General features: G+C 41.7%; 1 pseudogene; it reads left to right on the top strand.

Annotated features, from left to right (window-relative positions):
- Window positions 1-442: 442 nt before the first annotated feature.
- On the top strand, window positions 443-19,148 carry LOC108699576 (annotated as a pseudogene).
- The last annotated feature ends 3,730 nt before the right edge of the window (window positions 19,149-22,878 follow it).

Here is a 22,878-nt window from a genome sequence, read left to right on the forward strand (position 1 = left end):
GACAGAAAACTTTTAACTTGGCCGATCGTCCAAACGACCGATCTCCATGGGACAAAAAAATGTCGGGACTCTCCACACACGGTCCAAAAATCGTACGAATCCTCAATTCGATAGATCTTTGCGTCTATGGCCAGCTTAAAGTTTATCAGAGCACAAGTCACATGGCTGGAGGCAACTGGGAAACTGACAGTATGTCTAGCCCCATGTCAGATTTCAAAATTAAATATAAAAAACAACATTTTTTCCCAAGACAGTAGTATCCCTTTAAGTTGTTGTTGTCTGTAGAAGACAGGGTTAACAGCCTGTATATCCCATTTGAGTGTTGCTCTTTCCTTCCCATTGACAGGTTAGTACAAATAAGTGCTAGTAAATGCCCAGTCTGTTCAGGGAGGATTTATGTTCCTTGTTCTGTTACAGAATGTGAAACGCCTTCTTCAGAACCAGCGCTTAATGGATTTGGATGCTACGAGACTGGTCATGCTGTATGCGCTGCACTATGAAAGGCACAGCAGTAATGCCCTGTCAAGCTGATAAGTACCGAAGGGTAGGTATGTAGCTGCCATTTTTTTTTTTCCTTACATCGTACAAACAATTATATTCCTTAGTCTTAAAGGGGAACTATCGTGAAAATGAAAATTTAATATTTCAGCATACTGAAATAAGAAACTTTCTCAATACAGTCAATTAAAAATTCTTCATCATTTCTAAAAAAGTCAAGTTTATCTTCACTATCCCTCTCCCAGCATCTGTTTCTCTTCATTCTGTCTGCATGCAGCAGTTGGGTGTCAGATATTTATTGAAAGTTAGATCCAATATATTTTATAGGGGGGGGGGGCTTCCTTTCCTAGCAGATGTATGAGAGCTCACTCAAATAACTGATTCCAGTACAAACAAAATCTAACAGAAAAACTGCCCTGCCCACAAATTCTGCATGTAGAGAGACATGATGACAATCATGGTGATTGTAATAGAGTGAGCTCTAACACATCTTCTAGGCAAAGGGAGCCCTCCTATAAGATATATTGGATCTAATGGTCAATGAATATTTGACACCCAACTCCTGAATGAAGACAGAATAAAGAGAAACAGATGCTGAGAGTGGGATAGTGAAAATCAACTTGATTATTTCAGAAACCGTACAGAATTTTTAATTGATTGTATTTAGAAAGTTTCTTATTTCAGTATGCTGAAGCTTATATTTCATTTTTGCGATAGTTTCCCATTAAATATAATCAACACGGAGAGGGAATCTTTACAAGCCCTGTCATGTAGGCGTACAATCTAGTGATTTGGATTAAGTTCATATATACTGCATGTTGTACAGGAAATCATTTCTAACCTGAGCCTTTAGCGGGGGGGGGGGCAGCATAATAAAACTTCAGTGAATGCATTGGTGACCTGCTGTACTGGACATTAATCTGATAGGCAGCAGTTGCACCCTAGTACTTGGCAGTGAAGCCTATTGCAATGAGCTGGCCCAGAATGCAATTAGTGACATCATGAGGCTGGATTATAGACACTTTCCTCCCTCTGCTTGGCATGATGAGTCCTTACTGTATTTAGTTATATCAGAGGAACTCACATGGACCTGTCTGATGAAGACTTAGACATCCACAGAAGGCAGAATTTAGTGGGATGGTGTGGGCTAGGGCCATGTTTAGCTTGGGACCCCTCGGGTCATCGCTGCTGGCTCTTAACTTCAGGGAAGCCCTAATTACCAGAATTGTAGATGGGGAGAAGGAAAGCTACCAAAGTATATTATTGCCAATAGATTAGTTACAATAGTGCAAGCTATAACACTATATTTATTCTGTAGAATGCTTTACCATACCTGAGTTAACAGCTCTAGGAGCTTTCTCTGTTTGTTTAGGATAGCAGCTGCCATATTAGCTTGGTGTGACATCACTTCCTGTCTGAGTCTCTCCCTGCTCACTCTCCCTGCTAGCTCTGGGCTCAGATTACAACAGGGAGGGGAGGAGGGAGGGGGAAAGGGAGGGTAGCGGGTGAGAGAAGCAAACTGAGCATGCTCAAGCCCTAGCCCTGGAGGTTTATACTGAAAACAGGAAGTCTGATACAGAATTCCATGAGTACACAACAGAAGGAAAGAAATGCTGTGTTTCTTTTGACAGAGGACTCAGAGCAGCATAACTTTGAGGGTTTACTGATCTATTTATATAGACATTTCTGATAAAGCTTATTTTAGCCTTTCCTTCTCCTTTAACTTGATTCTCTTTGTGACCTGGCAGCTAGTGTCTGCAGTGGTGGAGTACGGTGGAAAGAGAATACGAGGGAGTGACCTGTTTAGTCCAAAGGATGCCGTGGCAATCACCACAGTTCTTCAAAGGGCTTAAGGTACGTGATTTCCGGTACAGAACTAATGCTCAATCTATTCATATCTTTTCATTCCAGTACAGAACTACTGCTCAATCTATTCATATCTTTTCATGAATCCTGAGCCATCTCTTTATTTTCTGTTTGTTCTTTTAACATGCATCGTTATTACCGAGAACACTACTGTGTACATCATACTAAAAGTAAATCAGAAAGGAACTTCCTCCTTTAAGTTTACATCAGAAGCCCTGTACAAATGAAGACATACTACATCCGTGTCTCACTTATCATCACACCTTTCATTCCTCCCTCCTACTCCTACAATCCTAATTGTCATTGCACCTTAGGGAGTGGAAAATGTCTACACTCGGCATCAGCCGTTTCTCCTTGACACTTTGGATGAGCTCATCAAGGGGAAGTTGAAGGACAATCTGTATCCATACCTGGGACCTAACACCCTCAGAGACAGGTACCTTTTATACGGGGCTCATAAAGCGGGGAGCAGATTACAGTATATATGACATGCACATGCAATATCATAGACGCAGACATTGTATTAGTAAGGGTGGGAATCTAAAATAGACCTCTTAGTATGAGATCATTGTTTTGTAGGTTGACAGAACTCCTACATATATTTTCATTTTTGGCTCATCACTTGGCAACACAGCACGCAATGCACAGCGCCTGATGCTGAGCCTTCTGCAGCTTAATACCATTTGTAATATTGCCAAAATTACAACTTGTTTTTTTTTTTCCAGATAAATGAGGCGACTATATACTAATTTTTGCAAGTTTATTCAGGATTATCTAGATGGCAAATAAGCACTGACCCCAAACTGTTTAGGACATTCTAAAGCTGGCCACAGAGGTGCAGATATATCCTTATGTCCAATGAACGATCCCGACCTACCACTATCCATTCAGATTAAATAAAGTAGTAAAAAGAATAAACCAGACTATGTTCTGGCAAATAATTCAAAAACAGCAATTGTACAAACGTTATGTCCGACAAATAGTAGGGACAGTCGCCCATTGATCGAGTCGGATACGCAATACATGCAGAGATATTATCATTAGCCGACAGAAATCTTCTAACCTGTCTGAACTACTAAACGACGATCACCATGGCACAAAAATCGCATGAAATGAGGAATTGTACCACTTTATCTTTTTATCTATGGCCAGCTTTACTGATTGATGTTTTTTTGGGAAAATCCCATTGGGTGAGGACTGCAGCAGGCCATGGATTGGTTCTGCATTGAGACCCTTTGTGATACCATTGTTGTAGGAGTTTAAAGGGATACTGAAATCCATTTCTCAAAAGAGCAAACAGGTTTTATATTTAATTTTGAAATCTGACATGGGGCTAGGCATATTGTCAGTTACCAGCTGCCCCCAGTCATGTGACTTGCTCTGATAAACTTCAGTCACTGCTGTACTGCAAGTTGGAGTGATATCATCCCCCTCCCAGCAGCCTAACAACAGAACAATGGAAAGGTAACCAGATAGCAGATCCCTGACACAAGATAACAGCTGCCTGGTAGATCTAAGAACAGCACTCAATAGTAAAATCCAGGTCCCACTGCGACACATTCAGTTACATTGAGCAGGAGAAACAACAGCCTATCAGAAAGCAGTTCCATCCTAAAGTGCTGACTCTTTCTGAAAGAACATCACCAGGCAAAATGACTTGAGATGCACCTACACACCAATATTACAACTAAAAAAAAAAAAACACTGGCTGGTTCAGGAATTACATTTTATATTGTAGAGTGAATTATTTGCAATGTAAACGGTGTAATTTAGAAATAAAATCTGCAATCATGACAATCAGAAAAATTAACCAGATTCGAGCCGCCACCTAGTTGTAGGGTTGCCACCTTTTCTGAAATATTATACCGGCCAGTGGGGGGCAGTAAGAAAAGGGGGCGGTCTGTGACGCAAAATGGGCGGAGTGAAATTCCGTGACGCAAAACGGGGTGGAGCAACACATGCATGGCCAGAATGCTGAAAAAAGGTAAGTTCTGAGTGAATAGGGGGGGGGCCAAGGTCTTTTTTTTTTAAGGATATTACAAATTACCGGTACATTTGTAATACCTACCCCGGCCTTGGCAGGTGTTTTACCGGCTAGGTCAGTAAAATACCGGCCGGATGGCAACCCTACCTAGGTGTATAAAGTTGGCTAAGATCCCCTTGGTTTTAGCGTGTATCGCCAGCTTAACTGACCTGACTGCCTCCAGTCAACCTATGCAGTGAGTATATTGGAAGCTGCATTATAGCAATAGCAGGTATCTGCTCAGGTATGGGCACTTTATACATGGTCCTTTCCAGAAGAAGTTTGGTCTGTTTTCAATTCCATCTCTGCAGACAGGTTTCCATGATACAGTATTGATTGGTTATGGCTTTTGAACTAAGTTATAAGTAGTGTTAATAGAGGTTGTTTAATATTCACATCAGCCCCTGTCGCAGTGGAGCTTACAGTCTAAGGTGCACACACAGTAGGGTCAGTTTTATCAGGACTCCGTTAACCTGCCCGGATGTTTTTGGAGTATGGGAGGAAACCTGAGTACCCAGAGGAAACTAATACAGACACAGGGAGAACATACACATTACTTGCAGATAGTGCCATGGTTGGAATTGAAGTCAGGACCCTAGCACTGCAAGGTAGCAATGCCACACAGATATTCAACAGGAAAAAACCTTGTTTTTCAATATGTGCAAACACTGAAATTAGCAAGAGCTTCCCAACCAATGAAAGTATGTTACATGCTGAACTGATAACCTATGCAGAACTAATATAAAAAAATGTAAAGTAACATTCTCATAGTAACATAGTAAGTTAGTTTGAAAAAAGGCATGCATCCATCAAGCTCAGCCTTAAAGGGGTTGTCCACCTTTGGGTTAACTTTAAGTATGATGTAGAGATTGATCTGAGACAATTTGCAATTGGTTTTTATTATTTGCGGTTTTTCAGTTATTTAGCTTTTTGTCTCAGCAGCTCTCCAGTTTGCAGTTTCAGCCATCTGGTTGGCCAAGGGTCCAAGTTTTCCTAGCAACCATACATTGATTTAAAGAAGAGCCTGAAATATGAATAGGAGAAGCCTTGCATAGAAAGATGAGTAATAAAAAGTAACAATAACAATACATTTGTAGCCTTACAGAGCATTTGTTTTTAGATGGTGTCAGTGATCCCTATTTGAAAGCTGGAAATAGTCAGAAGAAGAAGGCAAGTCATTAAAAAACTATAAATAATGAAGACCAATTAAAAATGGCCATTCTATAACATACTTAAAGTTAACTTAAAGGTGAACCACCTCTTTAAGTCTATATGTTACCTTCCTAACTGCGAGTTTATCCAGAGGAAGGCAAAAAAAAACATTTAAAGGGATCCTGTCATCGGAAAACATGTTTTTTTCAAGACACATCAGTTAATAGTGCTACTCCAGCAGAATTCTGCACTGAAATCCATTTCTCAAAAGAGCAAACAGATTTTTTTATATTCAATTTTGAAATCTGACATGGGGCTAAACATTTTGTCAATTTTCCAGCTGCCCCTGGTCATGTGACTTGTGCCTGCACTTTAGGAGAGAAATGCTTTCTGGCAGGCTGCTGTTTTTCCTTCTCAATGTAACTGAATGTGTCTCAGTGGGACATGGGTTTTTACTATTGAGTGTTGTTCTTAGATCTACCAGGCAGCTGTTATCTTGTGTTAGGGAGCTGCTATCTGGTTACCTTCCCATTGTTCTGTTGTTAGGCTGCTGGGGAGGGAAAGGGAGGGGGTGATATCACTCTAACTTGCAGTACAGCAGTAAAGAGTGATTGAAGTTTATCAGAGCACAAGTCACATGACTTGGGGCAGCTGGGAAATTGAAAATTTCAAAATTGAATATAAAAAAATCTGTTTGCTCTTTTGAGAAATGGATTTCAGTGCAGAACTCTGCTGGAGCAGCACTATTAATTGATTCATTTTGAAAAGTTTTTTTTCCCCATGACAGTATCCCTTTAAGCCTCTCCAATTTGCTTAAGGGGGGGAGCCTTCCTTATGACTAAAGGATCAACACACAGATAAACAATAGGAAATCAAACAAATCCTCTGCTCTGTTTACGGACCAAAGCATGGCACAGAGCTGGCACAGTTGCAAGAAAGAACAGATTCACATAAAATCCAATGCTCCTCCCCCAGCATATCCTCTCTATTTCTCTGTCTCCCCTCATCTGGTCCTGTATTTTACACCCACTTATTAGCCGCCTACTCAACCACCTAATCAACTATGCTAGTCGCTAATTATTAGGGAGGAGGCAAAGTGACAAGATTGTGCTGTGCTACCAACTCACCTTACTGCCCTGCTGAATAAATATGTCGTTTCTTTTCTTCCCTGCAGGCCTCAAGACATCATCGTGTTTATGGTCGGAGGAGCAACGTATGAGGAAGCATTCGCCGTTTATAATCTGAACCGCACAACACCAGGGGTCCGTATTATGTTGGGAGGAACTGCCATCCATAACACAAAGAGGTGAGGGATCAGAAGGACTTGGTGCTTCTCCTTGAGGTCACGTGTCTTTCTAACATTACGATTGCTTGGTACAGTTAAGCTGGCCATGGATGTAAAGATCTTTAAGAGATCTGTTCATATCGTGAGACCACAATTATCTCGAAACGATCGTTTAAATGTACGATGTGTCCATCAATAGGGATGGGCGAATTTTTTTGCTGAAAAAATGACGCTCATAGACTTGTATGGCGTTGTGCGTCAAAATAAAGAAAACGCGCGTCAAAACAATTTCACCGTGCGACAAAAATTTTTTTGTCGCCCATAGACTTTAATGGGTGTCAGCGACATTTCGCCGGCGGCGAATTTTTGGCGAAACGAAACGGGACAAATTCGCCCATCCCTATCCATCAACTAAAAAGACCGTTTCAGGCGAAACTGAGGGTAGCTGCCTCTTGGCCCTGCAAACATAGATTGCACTGGGGCCGATAACATTTTTTTAACCTGGCCGATCAATTTTCTGACAGATGTCGGATGAAAAATCGTAAGATGTACGATCGTTCGATTCCCACTAACCTCGTGATAATTTGACAGATTGGTTGGATTTCACTAAAATCGGTCGTCCAGCAAAGAAAAATCTTTGCGTCTATGGGGACCTTAAGAATGATTGGAGTGCAGCAGACTCTCGTTCATGACCTCGAAAGTGATTGTCTCTGTCATAGACATTTATGCATGATGTCACTATTTTGATCAAATCCAGCACATTTAGTAGGAGTGCATCTCTCATTACTATGGTGGAATGTGACTATGTGGTATATTTATCAAAGAGATCACCACAGTCCGCTAGAGTGAAATTCCGCCTCTCTCCGTTCATTTCTATGGCACTTTCAAAGGCGTATTTATCAAAGGACGAACTTTCACTTTCACCCATTGATAAATACTCTTTTAAAATTCGCGTAAAAATTAATGGAGAGTGTAGGAATTTCACTCTAGCGGGCTGTGGCGTTCTCAGACTAAATATACCCCTATGATCCCAATAACTTTAGCTGCACGCATCACTGCACGTGGGATTGCTGTACCACTGCTCACATAAAGTATCTTAAAGGGACAATGACACATTCCAGATTCTAACATGAAAAATTACACTATGCCTTTAAAAACATGGTGCTACTGTCACATTCCAAAAGTGAGCTGCTATCCCAGTTGCCCTGGTATTGACCTGTGTCTCCTCACTCTTTCTGAAGGGCCGTGATAGGCTGGAAAACAAACAGTGACCCCCTTCTCCTGCACTGATCTGAGTCAACAGCAGAACTTCTCTCACCACTGTCTCAAGATTGATGTTTGGCCTGTTTCAAACTCCTAATAGACTGGCATAGAAATGTTACAAAGTGTCCCAGTTTATCAGGCCCAATCCCTGTCACTACAGAGATATCACTATTCAAAGCGGTGTCACTGACCGACACAGGTGAGTTAAGGGGAACTGGGAAAGCCAAGGGGTTGCTTTTTAGAATCAGGTAGGTTTTTAAACGAAAACTATACCCCTCAAACAATGTAGGTCTCTATAAAAATATATTGCATGAAACAGCTCATGTGTAAAACCCTTCTTCATGTAAGTAAACCATTTTCATAATACAGGTCTAGGATCCCTTATCCGGAAACCCGATATCCAGAAAGCTCCGAATTACGGAATGTCTCCCATAGACTCCATTTTATCCAAATAATCCAAATTTTTTTAATTATTTCCTTTTTCTCCGTAATAATAAAACAGTAGCTTGTACTTGATCCAAACTAAGATATAATTAATCCTTATTGGAAGCAAAACCAGCCTATTGGGTTTATTTCATGTTTAAATGATTTTCTAGTAGACTTAAGGCATGAAGACCCAAATTACAGAAAGATCCATTATCCGGAAAACCCCAGGTCCCGAGCATTCTGGATAACAGGTCCCATACCTGTAATATACCTTTTTAGTAGAATGTGCCATTGGGGAATCATAAATAAAAAATTGCTATTTTAAAAAAATAAGGGCTGCCTCCTGGGATCGTAGGATTCACGGTGCACCCAAACAATCATACATGTTAGGTCACATGAGCCAATTAACAGACCGTGGTGTCTTTTGCTTCCACACATCTTCCTATTACAGTTAGAGCTGCAGTATTTCTGGTCAGGTGATCTCTGAGACAGCACAGAGACCATCACAAAATGGTGGTTCAATGCAAGAGATGTAAAAAGGCAATATTTACTTAAATATATATTCCAGTTTGATAAGATTCTTTAATATGCTTCTTCATTTGATACAACTCTTAGGGGGCAGATTCCTTAAAGGGCGAAGTGACTAACACTAGCGAAAATTCGCCATTGTGACGTCATTTCGTAACTACACCAATTCCCTAGAAGGGGCAGGCGTCACTTTGCTAGCGAAGGAGATAGACGCTATCGTTGGTTTGCACTCTAACGCCAGGCGAATTTTCGCTCTGGTGAACGGACGTAACTCCGCAAATTCATTAAGATGCGGATTTTACTGAAAGTTATCTCTTGCGCCAGACTTGCCTACGCCACCTCATACCAGGTGAAGTGCAATGGAGTTTTTTGTTGAAAAATGTAAGTCCCAAAAACGCTGGTGTCTTTTCCTTTTTTCAGGGTGATAGGCTGCAGGAGCGTAAACATTTTTTTGGGTACCCGGTTTCCCCCTACATTTCCTAACATATGGCACATAAACTATACACTGGGCTCATGTGTAGGGCAATATAACAACTCTATTTTATTATATGAAGGTTCCCTGGGCTTGTGTAATGTAATTTATTTGCTGCAACATATACGTCCATTCAACTTTCACTTCCCGACGTACGCAAATTAGCCCACGCTAGCGCAACTTCGCTTTGCTTGGCGAAGTAACGCTAGCGCAACTTTACCAGCGTTCGGCGCCCTGTAAGCAACTTCACATTTTAGGGGATTATCATTGTCCTGGCAAATTTATGCCTGGCGAAGTGTTGCAAAGTGGGCGAAGCAGTCGCTAGCCAATTTGCGCCGCTTAGGGAATTTGCCCCCATGTTGGGGTTATAACCCTGAGGGTTAAAAATACCTTTTTTGCTTTAATCACATTTTCTTTTATGTGAAGTCCCCTCCTACATTTTATCTCCCTGTCCCTACATAATTGTGCATGAGAATGTAGGTGAGGGCTAGACTGCGTTCTCTGGTACAAAGTACCTGCTTTGTATATTGTGTTTATGACATCACAGCAGGAATCGCATTTCTTGTTTTTTTCCCCCTCGCACTGCACTTCACCCCTTCAGTACCTCATCAGCCCCCACTGTATCTCTGTTCCAACACCGTAATGGAAACCCAGCGGGCTTTTCCGAAGGGCTACACTATTAGAAGGGACAAACTGTGCTGTGTAACGAACGCCACCTCTCGGGTGACACCGGAGCCCTGTTTCATGCTCTAGTTTCCAGGCTTGTCATCACGTGAGGAGAGAGAGTGGGGTCTCGCATTACCTGATCAGTGTAATGGGGTCATGGTGTTCAGCACCTAGTGTTATGGATTAAACTGATACCTATAGGGGGTCTGAAGCCTGTTATAGTTATACAGGAGCAGTGACCAGCTCCATGTTGTAGCTCCCACCCTTCCCAGCTATAGTCAGGTGATCCCACTGGTGTCAAATAAAAGGGCAGCCAAGTTTGGGAGTTTTACTTTGAGAGCAACTAGTAAGTTGCAGGTAAAACTTAGTCCCTTTGTAAAATGTATAATGAAGCAATAGAATTCTTAATGAATCAGATAAAATTGAGCATAGGACTGGCCAGATATGGGATGACTTTGACGTAGTTGGCCAGCTTAAATATATTGCAATATATGGACAAACAATCCCTGTGTTGTTTAAAGGGTAAGGCATTTTTCAGTAGCAGTATGCACAAATGTCGCTGTCTTAAATATATTGATAATGGGTTGAGTGCAGGTCCGGACTGAGATTTAAAATAGGCCCTGGCATTTTTAGGTATACAGAGGCCCAATCAGCCCACATAGAGGCCCAAACAGCCCCCACTAGCCCACTAAATACTGACTTTCTATGGGACCTTATAGCAGCCCCTCTGGCATTTGCCAGAACCCACAGATTGCCAGTCCGGGCCTGGTTGAGTGCAGAGGTCTCTTGTATTTGACTGAAGCCTGACTGTGTCATTGCCAGGCTGCTGCAGACAGTATAGTGACAATAGGGATTGTAGTGTTGTTTTGGCCGTCGGGGGATGCTGGGAATAGTAGTTTAAAATGTGGAGGTTAGACATCCTTTCTTTATACCTGCTTGTCTTTTATATTGCACTGGCATGGGTCTTGTTTATACAGGTACGGGACTTGTTATCCAGAATGGTTGGGATCTGAGGGTTTTCTGGATAAGGGTTCTTTCCGTAATTTGGATATTCATACCTCAAGTCTAACAGAAAATCATATAAACATTAAATAAACCTAATAGGCTGGTTTTGCTTCCAATATGGATGAATTATATCTTTTTTTTTTTAAATGTCTTTATTTTCAATTTTTCGACAAGGGTACAAAACAAAAAAGGGAAGTACAAGGGTGAAACAGTTTACACTTCCATGTATCCACGCATATAATATAAATACTGCCATGACTTATTCACCTCCTTTTATTTGCCTTTTAATCTTCCCTTAAAAGGTCCTCCAAAAATCTATGCCAAGGAAGCCAAGTTCTCCAATATTTATTACTAGGGATGTCGCGGACTGTTCGCCGGCGAACTTGTTCGCGCGAACATCGGCTGTTCGCGTCCGCCGCAAGTTCGCGAACGTCGCGCGACGTTCGCCAATAGGCGTTCGCGTCAAAATCGTTCGACCATTCGACCATTCGATCGCTAAAATCGAACGATTTTCGTTCGATTCGAACAAAAATCGTTCGATCGAACGATTAAAATCCTTCGATCGTTCGAATCGAACGATTTTCGGATGTTCGAAGTTCGCGAACTGTTCGCGAACTGTTCGCAAATTTTGCCGGTGTTCGCGAACGGCGTTCGCGAACACATTATCGGCGGTTCGCTACATCCCTATTTATTACTAATATTATAATATAAATGAGTTAGCTCTTCTAATAAACTTATTTCCTTCACAGCCTTAATCCATTCCCTATAAATCGGGGGCTTTTCAGATTTCCAGTTCCTCGGAATTAAGGATTTCGCGGTCTGTATTAACTGAAAGGTAAGGGGGTCTTCATGCATAGTTTGTTTATCTTTGTTAATATTAAATAGTATCAGAGCGAAATCCGCCCTCTGAATTCTTATCCCAGAAATTTTGTATATACACTCCAATATCTGACTCCAATAACCATTCAGGAGCGGGCATGAATTATATCTTAGTTGGGATCAAGCACAAGCTACTGTTTTATGTTTACAGCTAAAAATGAAATAATTTTTTAAAATTTGGATTAGTTGATTATAATGGAGCCTATGGCAGATGGCCTTTCCGTAACTCAGTGATGGGCCTTTTCATCAGAGCAACATAAGTGCAAAACTTCAGAAACTTATAGCAACACATCAGGGGCAAATATCTAATTGGTCGATGTGGGTTAAGGCCCTCATACACAGGCCGACAAAAGCTGCCGATAGACCGAGTCGGCCGCTTATTGGCCCGTGTGTGGGGCCATCCGAAGGGCTTCCCCGATCGATATCTGGCCAAAAGTCGGCCAGATCTCGATTGGTCAAGTTAAAAAAATCCCGTTGGATGTGGACCCACAATCAGAATGCCCGTATCGGATGCATCATGATCCAGTTGTTGGGCCCTAGGGCCCACGATCGGATCAGCCCGATATCGCCAACCTCAATGTGGGCATATCTGGTAGAGATCCGCTCGTTTGGCGATCTCTACATCTATGGCCACCTTTACTCCTGTCAGTCTGAGCCCTCAGATTTCCTAGCTACACAGCAGACCTGGCAAACGCTGCATTATTTAAAGGGTTAACTAAAACGTCTTTATTCCATTACTGAATTTATTATGGGCTGCATTTGAATTTTTAATGATGGCATTTGCAATTTAGATTAGTGTTGCTGTTTTTTTTTTAAAATAACTAAAACCGCTACGATACATTGTCGTTCCGACATCTCGGCTAATTCTTTTCATGCTAAATTAGGCATTATAGGGCTTGGAGGCTGCACAACTTTGCTATTTAGGAGAAAGAAGGTTGCATTAACCTCTAAAATTCCTGTAGGTCATACTCACTGCATACAGATCACATTGGGGATTCCAGGGGCAGTTCCACCCGTGGCACCCTAGCTAAGGAGTCCGTTTGGAAATTACTATACTCTACATTGCAGCCAACCCCAGAGCCTGTGTTCCTCCGATGCTTCCCAATACATGTTCACGGGACTTGTGTGAGCCGTTCACATACAGTAGCTATGCTATAGCTAATCCCTCATTGGTGGAATATTAATGGAGGAAAAAACACGAGTGGAATATTCTATAATCATCTTCTGGAATAACTACATTATACTCTCAGTATTTACCTCCAGTATATTCAAGCTGCAGCCTGGACATGTATACATGCACCCTTCAGCTGTCTGTGGGATATAATAATCCTAAAGGAGGATCACGTATAGACTGGCACTCCAATTATATATAATAAGAGAATCCTTCTAGTTCACCTTGGCTGCTGTTTCTCCCTGTTGGATTATTGCTGAGCCCTTATGACACAACAAAGGGATTGTAGCTGGTAATGTCCCAAGCTGCCTTCAAAAGAACCTTCTAATCCCCCAGCTCTGATTGTTATTCCTAGTTAAGATTACACCATACACGCAAGGCTTGCAACTCTATGACACACGTGCGTCTGTGAAGCTACTCCCTGCACAAGCAGGGGTGCAATTAGGCATCTTAAGTAAAAAACAAAAAAGCAAAAGTAATATGTAAGGCAGCATGGGCACCCTGTATGGGCCCATTTATGAATGAGAGGATGTTATTTTCAGGGGATAATGAGTCTTCTTCAGATTAATAATCTCCTCTAAATGCCTTCCCGCCGGCTAGAATGTAAATCGATGGCAGGATGGCACTCGGATCGCTTTGGTTTTCCGAAGTCGCCCGAAGTTTCCTCGTGAGAGAGAGCAGAAACATGATAGTGTGCCTCTAACTGGCAGGGACCATTCTCCCCCCTTAAGGTGGCCATACACTATAATATCCACTTGTTTGGCAATGTCGCCAAACGAGCGGACCTTAATCCGATGTGCCCACGGCTGGGCGATATCGGTTGAATCCGAACGTTAGGCCCTGGGGATTACAATGCTACGATTGGGCACCAATGGGTCGGAGGACCGCATCAACTAGCCGATGCGTTTCTGGATCGTTACAAAAATCTAACTTGACTGATTGATATCTGGCCGATTTTTGGCCTGATAGCGATCGGCAGGACCCATTGGGAGCCCCCACACATGGGCAGATAAAATATTGGCAGCTTTAATCTGCCCGTGTATGGCCACCTTAAGACTGGCAGTGTCATTGAACCCATCCTTCACTTTGTTCCTTGTTGTGATGGATTCTGGGACTTTTAAGTTCCTCTGCTTAACGGAAGCAGACTATCTGAAAAGCAGAGGGAATTCAGGTCCAGCCATCCTTCCTTTCAACAGGGTTTAGTAATGAAAGGCACTAAATTTGCCCTGGAGCAATAACCTTATCAACCAATCAGCAAGTAGTATTTATTGTAGGGATGCACCAAATCCTGGATTTGGTTCAGGTTTCGACCAGGATTCTGCCTTTTTCAGCACGATTCGGGCCGACTACAAGAGTCTGGCGAACTGAATCCGAATCCTTAAAATCACGTGACTTTTTTATCATACAAACAAGGACGTTTTGGACGAATTCCGTACCAAATCCGAACCCTGATGTGCAAGTTTTGATTCAGATATGGTTAGTTATTTGGCTGAATCTTTTGTGAAGGATTCTGAATGCGTCCGAATACCAAAACCCACGTTATTGGGTTACTGTATCTGGGCAAACTTAATTTTTTTATTTACATGAAGATTATTTTCTAATTAAAACAAGAATAAAAGGGTACACTATTCATTGACCTAATGTTAAAAAATAGGGGATATACTGCTCCTTTAAATCAACTTTTAGCTTGGTGCAGATGGAAGCAATATAAACATTTTTCTTATTGTTGTGGGGTAGCAAGCCTAGCAACCAGGGACCAGGTCACATTCCAATGTGGAGAGCTGTGGAAGATAAAGCTAAATAAAAATGAAGGCAAATTTGTATTTGGAGAGTCATTTTCTACATCATGCTAAAGTTATGCAGTGATGTCCCACCCTTAGGAAGCGTTGGCACATGTATGATGCTATAGAGATCAGACAAGGGGAATGAAAGCTCAATATGAGTTTAAAGGGATTTGCATTAGTCTGTTAGGTTGGAACCCTGGGGTAAGATTTTCCATTTGTCTCATTTCTAATTATGGTTATGTAGCCAATACTCGTTAAATACATATAACGGTGAATTAAACACTAAGGGGCAATTAATTCAGTAAGCGCCGAAGCGCCTAACGCTAGCGTCAATTCGCTAGCGTTGGGCATTTTTGTTACTTCGCAAAACGGACGCTGGCGTAACTTCACTAGTGTAACTTCGCACCCTTACGCCTGGCAAATTTGCGCTACGGATGTACACTAACTACGCAAATTCACTAAAGTGCGCATTGTTCTGAACGCTACCTTTTACGCCAGACTTCCTTCGCCACCTCAGACCAGGCGAAGCGCAATAGAGTAGATAGGGATTGCTTCAAAAAAAGGAAAAAAAATTTCTATGTCCCAAAAAACGCTGGCGTGTTTTCTATATTATGGGTGATAGGCTGAAAAAGATCAAAAATTTTTTGGGGCTCCCCTCCTTCCCCCCTACATTTCCTGACTCATGGCACCTTAACTATACAGTGGGCACATGTGTAGGGCAAAATAAAAATTTTATTTGATGTTTTGAAGGTTTCCCAGGCATTTGTAGTGCTGCTACATGTTCCTCCATTGAAATTTGAATTTGGCGCCGTATGCAAATTAACCATCGCTAGCATAACTTCGCTTTGCTTAGCGAATCAACGCTAGCGCAACTTCGCAACCTTACGCTACCCCTGAGCGCAACTTCGATTTTAGTGAATTTGCGAAGCGCTGGCGAAAATACACCTGGCGAATCGCGGCGAAGCGGACTCGAGCGCAACTACGATTCTTAGTGAATGTCCCACTAAGGTAGCCAGCACATAGGCAGATTCGAGGAGATTTAGTCGCCTGGCAACTAATCGCCTCTTCTGTGGGGCAACAATCTCAAAACGCCAGCGCCAATGCACTTGTGGTGATTTGATTTTCAAGTCACCCTAAAGTTGCAAATTCGGGGACTTCAGAAATTGAAGCGCCGCGAGTTCATTGGCGATGGCGTTTTGTCATTATAGTAGGCGGCAGGCACGTGGAAGGCAGTTCGGGGAGATTGTCGCCCCGCAGAAGAGGCAATTAGTCGCCAGGCGACTACATCTCCCGAAATCTGCCCATGTGCTAGCTCCCTAAGGGGGTATTTACTAAAACTCAGATTTATTTCATATTTTTATTAAACCAAGCTCTACCACACTCCCATCCACAATTTTGATCTTATCAATAAAATAACGTGAAAAATTTGGGAAAATACTCGATAAACTAAAAACTTACACATTTTCGGATTTGACACCAGAATCGTTCGATTTTTTTTTGTGTTATCACCCGAAAACCCCCAGAATTTCTCAGATTCTCAGATGAAAACCAATGCAGATCACAATATCTTCAAATTGTAAAAGGGAACAGCTGCCATTGATTTCTACATGACCTCGACAGGTTTGAGATGGCGGATTTTTGGATATGGACTGTTTGCAGCTTGAAAAATTTGAGTTTTTCCCTAAAAAACCTCTACCAAAAAAATCGAGGTTTATTAAATAACTCCCGAAGGGTTCTATTTATGATCAAGGTTTTCAGGCTTTTATAATGAAACAAAAGTTCAGGACCTAAAAGCTGCCAACGTTTTTTCTTGTGTTACAAAAGCCCGTTTGGTGAAAACTATGGATTATGCAGAGCTTTTTCAGCCTGAAACCCTGCACGAGTTCCTAAACTCCTTTAAAGGGCCAGTAACATAAATTAAAAAAAAAAAATTTGTTGGTATACAACGAAAAAAAAAAACACAAAGACAAATTTAAACTTTGAAATCCCTAAGTCTTTATTAAGAAATAACATACCGAAACTCTGTTTGCGCTCCTCTTCAGAAACGGGCGAATATCCATTGTGCGGCGCTCAATTTATCCTCCCTGGCTATGTCCTATAAGGAAGGCAGGGAGTAGAAATCGAGCACCACACGATGGATCGCCAATCTCCTTTTCTGAAGAGGAGAACAAGCGGAGTTTCGGAAAGTTATTTCTTAATAAAGACTTAGCGATTTCAAAGTTTCATTATTCTTTGTGGGTTTTTTTTCGTTGTATACCAACAATTTTTTTTTTTAATTTATGTTACCAGCATAGTCTCTAGCCCAACACATTGCTTGAGCTGTGCTTCTCCCTCCCTTGTGTTCTGACATCACCCAATACTAATCCAGGTCACTGTGCCTCCCGTATGTTATCCTTTATTTATATAGCACTGACGTGTTAAACTGGGATTATACATCAGTCCCTGTCCCAGTGAAGTTTATCATCTAACACACACACAACGTTTCTTCATGAGACAACCTTGTATATGTTAGAAGTGTAGGGAGAAAATGGACTACACAGACGAAACTGGTGCAGATATTGAATGGGATCTTCTTAGTCCTAACAAATTAGCATATAGGTTGCTCCAGGGAAACATGGGATTCTAAGTCTCCAACAAGCTTCATATTGGACTCATGGGGTCTGATGTACTTATTTTCCTTAGGTAAGAGGGTGAACTAGCAGCTACCAAGCTATCAGTCAGATATTGGCAGTATTAAACTGCAGAAGAATACAACATTTAAAGCGCTCTTAAAGCACAACTAAAGCCTAACTAAAGAAGTAGCTAGAAATGTTGTACATTATGTTTTGTGCTTCTGTACCAGCCCAAGGCAACCACAGCCCTTTAGCAGTAAAGATCTGTGTCTCCAAAGATGCCCCAGTAGCTCCCCATATTCTTTTCTGCTGATTCACTGCACATGCTCTGTGCTGCTGTCACTTACTGAGCTTAGGGACCCACTCACAATATAGAGTACACATAGAATAGAAATGTCACAATATAAGGCTGATTAGTAATTAATACAGAGAATTAGAAACCAGTGCAATTAGCATCAGAATTTAATAATCATCAGCCCTGTAGCATCAGCTTATATTACAGCCAGGGAAGCTCATTTTCTGCTGGATAATTAGTGACGAGCCCTAAGCTTAGCTTCTCAACAGCTGCTCAGAGCCCACTGAGCATGTGAGTGTCACAGACACTTTCCAAGATGGTGACCCCCTGTGACAAGTTTGAAGTCCTGGATCATTGCTGCTATTGACAAGCTGAAACTTTAGCCTCGTGTAATACGTTTAGTATAACATTATATTCATGTTTAGGGTTTACTTCTGCTTTAAGAGTACTATGAGCAAGATTACTTTAATTTTTGTACTGAATGCAGCTATCACATGTCACTCTAATTCTGTTTTTTGATTGGTTGAGCTGGTGCAAATGTTTCACATTTTATTACTTTACTCCTTAAGACTCCCCCTGCCCCTTCCCTTGTAAATAGCCATAAAAAAGTGCCTAGCATTGAATACCAACTGCTTAATTGTATTTTCACATTTCTGCTGTGTCCGTAACCCACTATAGGATATACAATGCAACCGTGACCAAAGATGCCTCTTCTCTGTGTAACTGTATCCTCCCTCTCCTTTCAGTTTTCTGGAGGAAGTGCAAGCTTCTGGGTTCCAGGGCCGGTCCGGGGAAGGTTATCAGGCTGCGGCGAAGTCATCGGTCAGGCGATGAGGACAAAACCTTGCCATTCATCTGCGTCATTCATCCCTGACCCCTGCAGGAGGTCTGCCTGTCATGCTGTGTTAATGAGCTATTTCGTGCCCTGTGTTATTATGCACCGAGGATTAACGCTCCTGTTTGATGATGTCTCCGCCATCTTCATTGCCTATAACAGGGACAATAGTCTATTACACACGCACATCAATCATTGTGGGGCCCCGTGGGTTAACGGGGAAATAAATATTTTATGGCACCAATCAAGTAACAGGGGCGGACAGTCTGCAGTTCTTTAACTGCTCCTGAACTACAACTCTCAACGTCATTTATAAGAATTCTGGGAGTTGCAGTTCTGCTAGAGAGCATGGCATTTCCTGTACCAGCCAATAACACTAAGGCTGCAGCCCTTGAGCAGTTCTGTAGTACAACAGGCCGGCAGCGCTGAACAGAATATGTATATTTATCATTTTCTCTTCTTTCGAGGGCGGTCTATTAAAGTTACACGGGTGATTTTGTGTATGATTAAATACAAACCGATGGCTGTATTCCGCTGCAATTTTCTCCCTTGCAGGTGATTTTGGATAAGCTAGAATATCGTGCGCTTTAATATTCGGAGCAAAGGGTGTGTTTTCAGCCGCAGCTACTGCCTTACTAGGCAAGGAAGGTAAATTTACTGTATGCATAAAATTGGGTAGCACCTTGTTTCACTTTTAAAGGAACAGTTCAGTGTAAAAATAAAAACTGAATAAATAGATACGGTGTGCAAAATAAAAAAAAAAATCTAATATATTTACTTAGTCAAAAAAATGTGATGTACAAAGGCTGGAGTGAGTGGATGTATAACAGAACAGAACACTACTTCCTAGTGATGTGCGGGTTGGGATTTCTCCAAACCTGATCAATAAATAAAGCTTACCCTGGAGAACCTTAAAACCATTGTCTTGTTTTATTTCAATTCACACAACATGTTTCGAGTCCAAGGACTCTTCATCAGGTGCTTATTACACAGTGCAAAAAACCAAAAGAATAAATACATCCTCAAACCCCATCAAGTGGTGTCAGCTTGGGAACCAAGAGAACTACAAAGCAGGAAGTAGTGTTCTGGCTATTATGTTAGACATCCAGTCACTCCAGCCTTTATACATTACATTACTAACTATATTAGAAACATTATTTTATTTTGCACAGCCTATTTATTTACCCAGTTTTTATACTGAACAATTCCTTTAACAGAAATTTGTCCCCATGCCTGTATAAACCCAGGCGCCACTTTTCTTCTGTAGGTTCCTTTCTGTTATCAACCGGTATCGATCCCAGACACAGGCAGTATTGATATGCGATGGACCGAAACCCTCAGGTTCTGCAGGGGTTGCCTGTGGGTCGGCCAGGTTTGGGTTGACTTATTGCCCCTAGAATCACTATGTAAACCCTATCATTGCTGAGCTTCTCTGTTCTAGGGCCCCAATTACCAACCTGTGCTGAGACAGCCTGAAGAAGAGCAGTAGTGATACTCGGGTCAGCACAAAACCTGCAGTATTAAAGGTGGGTATTATGTGTTGGGGCTGACCAATTGTAATAGTAATAGTTAATCTTCACCTTTCAGTTAACTTTTAGTATGATGTAGAGAGTGATATTCCGAGACAATTTGCAATTGGTTTTCATTTTTTAATAATTGGGGTTTTTTAAGTTATTTTGCTGCTCTCTAGTTTGTAATTTCTGTAATCTGGTTGCCAGAGTCCAAATGCATTCATTTGAATAAGAGACTGGAATACGAATAAAAAAAGGCCTGGATAGCAATGCGGGGAATAAAAAGCAGCAATAACAATTTGTAGCATTTACTTTTTAGATGGGGTCAGTGACCCTCGTTTGAAAGAGTTTTAAAAAGGCAAATCATTTAAAACTATAAAAAAAAAAAATAATGAAGTTTTGAATTGAAAAGTTGCCATGCTAGAGTATACTAAAGGTTATCTTAAAAGTGAACCACCTCTTGAAAGATTCATATATGAGAGCACCTTTTATCTTCCCCATTGCAGGGTCAACCATTTTTTACCACTAGGGATGCTGTTAAAGGTGTTGTTCCCCTTTGAATTAACTTTTAGTATGATGTAGAGACTGATATTCTGAGATATTTTACATTTGGATTTATTTTTTTATTATTTGTGGTTTTGGAGTTATTTAGCTTTTTATTCAGTAGCTCTCCAGTTTGCAATTTCAACAATCGGGTTGCTAGGGTCTAACTTACCTTAGCAACCATACAATGATTTGAATAAGAGACAGGAATATGAATAGGAGAGAATTGAATAGAAAGACGAGTAATAAAAAGTAGCAGTAACAATAAATGTGTAGCCTTACAGATTATTTGTTTTTTTGATATGGGGTCACGGACCCCCATATGAAAGCTGGAAAGAATCCGAAGAAGAAGGCAAATCATTAAAAAACTATAAAAAAAATAATAATGAAGACCAATTTAAAAGTTGCCATTCTATAACATACTAAAAGTTAACTTAAAGGGGAACCACCCATTTAAGAATCCATTCCCATGCAGGCTGCATCTATAATATCATGCATTTAATTGGATCCTCTATTATTCAGTGTAACATCCAATGGCAGCCATGATGTGAGCATTTGGGTTTCCCGTCAGTGATCAGAGGGCAGTTCATTTTGCCTGGGAAGTGCGACTTCTGAAGAAAGACGGACTCTATCCCCCCTTATTGTCTCCCTAACAAAAATCCTCTCTTCTCTCCCTTCCCAGAGTCTATTCTGTGTCACATCAGAAGGATTAAAGGGCTTTTGTACAGACCATGGGACAGAGGGGGGAAAGGTTACACCATCCTTTCACTGACTTTATTTCATGTTCATTTCAACCATTACATTACTTATGCTGTTATAAAGATCGTCCTGTTCTATTCAACTTCTATTATTCTCACCTGATGTATTTTTTACTTCTCGCATGAAATCCACAGCCCAAAACATCTAATTTAGGGCTCTTACAGACGAGCGTTTTTAGCTGCACTCCCCTGTGTTGGGGTTTCACAGACGCATGTAGGCGCCGAACGCAGGTTGGGACGCAGCATGTTGCATTTTTCCTGCGTTCGGTGCTTACGTGCGTCTGTGTGAGTACAGCCCCATTGAAAAGAATTCAGTGCGTCTACTCCTGCGTTGCCCAGTGGCTGAACGCATGGAACCAGAGCACAGCTAAAAACGCTCGTCTGTAAGAGCCCTTAGATGCGTGCTGCAGACTGCCCTGGTTTCTGTTCAGCCTTGTAGTTTACACTTGAATTAGATGCTTGTTAGGGCAGAGACACACACTCAGATTCGGGGTCTTAGTCGCCTGGCGACAAATCTCCTCTTCTTCGGGGCGATATCCCTGAACTGCCACCCCTGCCTTTCTGCCAACTAGAATGTAAATCGCTGGCGGGATGGTACTCTTAGCACTTCTTTTTCCGAAGTCGCCCGAAATTGCCTCACTAGCCGGCGGAAAGCAGTTCAGGGTAGAGTCCTGCAGCGGGTCGGGTACCTGTGGGTTAACTGCAAAAACCTGCAGGTTGCGGGTAGAAGTTCCAGATGCGGGTCGGCGGTTCTGCGGGTTTGCGAGTTGGACCGCGGGTCTTCTCAATAGCAATTTTTACTCCTTTTTTCTGATTGCGCCTACTTCCGATGATGTCACTTCTGGTTTACAATGACAGCACTTCCTGATTTGTCTGGTTTGCGGATAATGTACTTGCGGGTCGGGTAGCGGGTCCAAGCGGGTAAGAATGCGGGTTGCGGGTCCGGATTGCAGGTTGCGGGTACGGGTTCCAAAAAATTGACCCGCGCAGGACTCTAGTTCAGGGAGATTAGTTGCCCCGGAGAAGAGAAGATTAGTCGCCGGGCAACTAATCTCCCAGAATCTGAGCATGTGTCTCTGCCCTAAGAGATTCACAAAGTGAATTTAATGTGTGTATTTTTTAAAGAGCTAAAAGGGGCTACTCATGTGCATATTAAAGGCTCTAATGCTTCTGGCCCTTTAATGGCACACCTTTAAAGGGGCCGCTCACCCCTTAATTTTACTATGTTAAAGAATAGCTACTTCCAAGTAACTTTTCAACTGGTCTTCATTTTCTCTTTTTTATGTTTTTTTTTAATTATTTACCT

The sequence above is a fragment of the Xenopus laevis genome, chromosome 8L, assembly GCF_017654675.1.
Source record: "Xenopus laevis strain J_2021 chromosome 8L, Xenopus_laevis_v10.1, whole genome shotgun sequence".
In the NCBI taxonomy this organism is placed as follows: Eukaryota; Metazoa; Chordata; class Amphibia; order Anura; family Pipidae; genus Xenopus; species Xenopus laevis.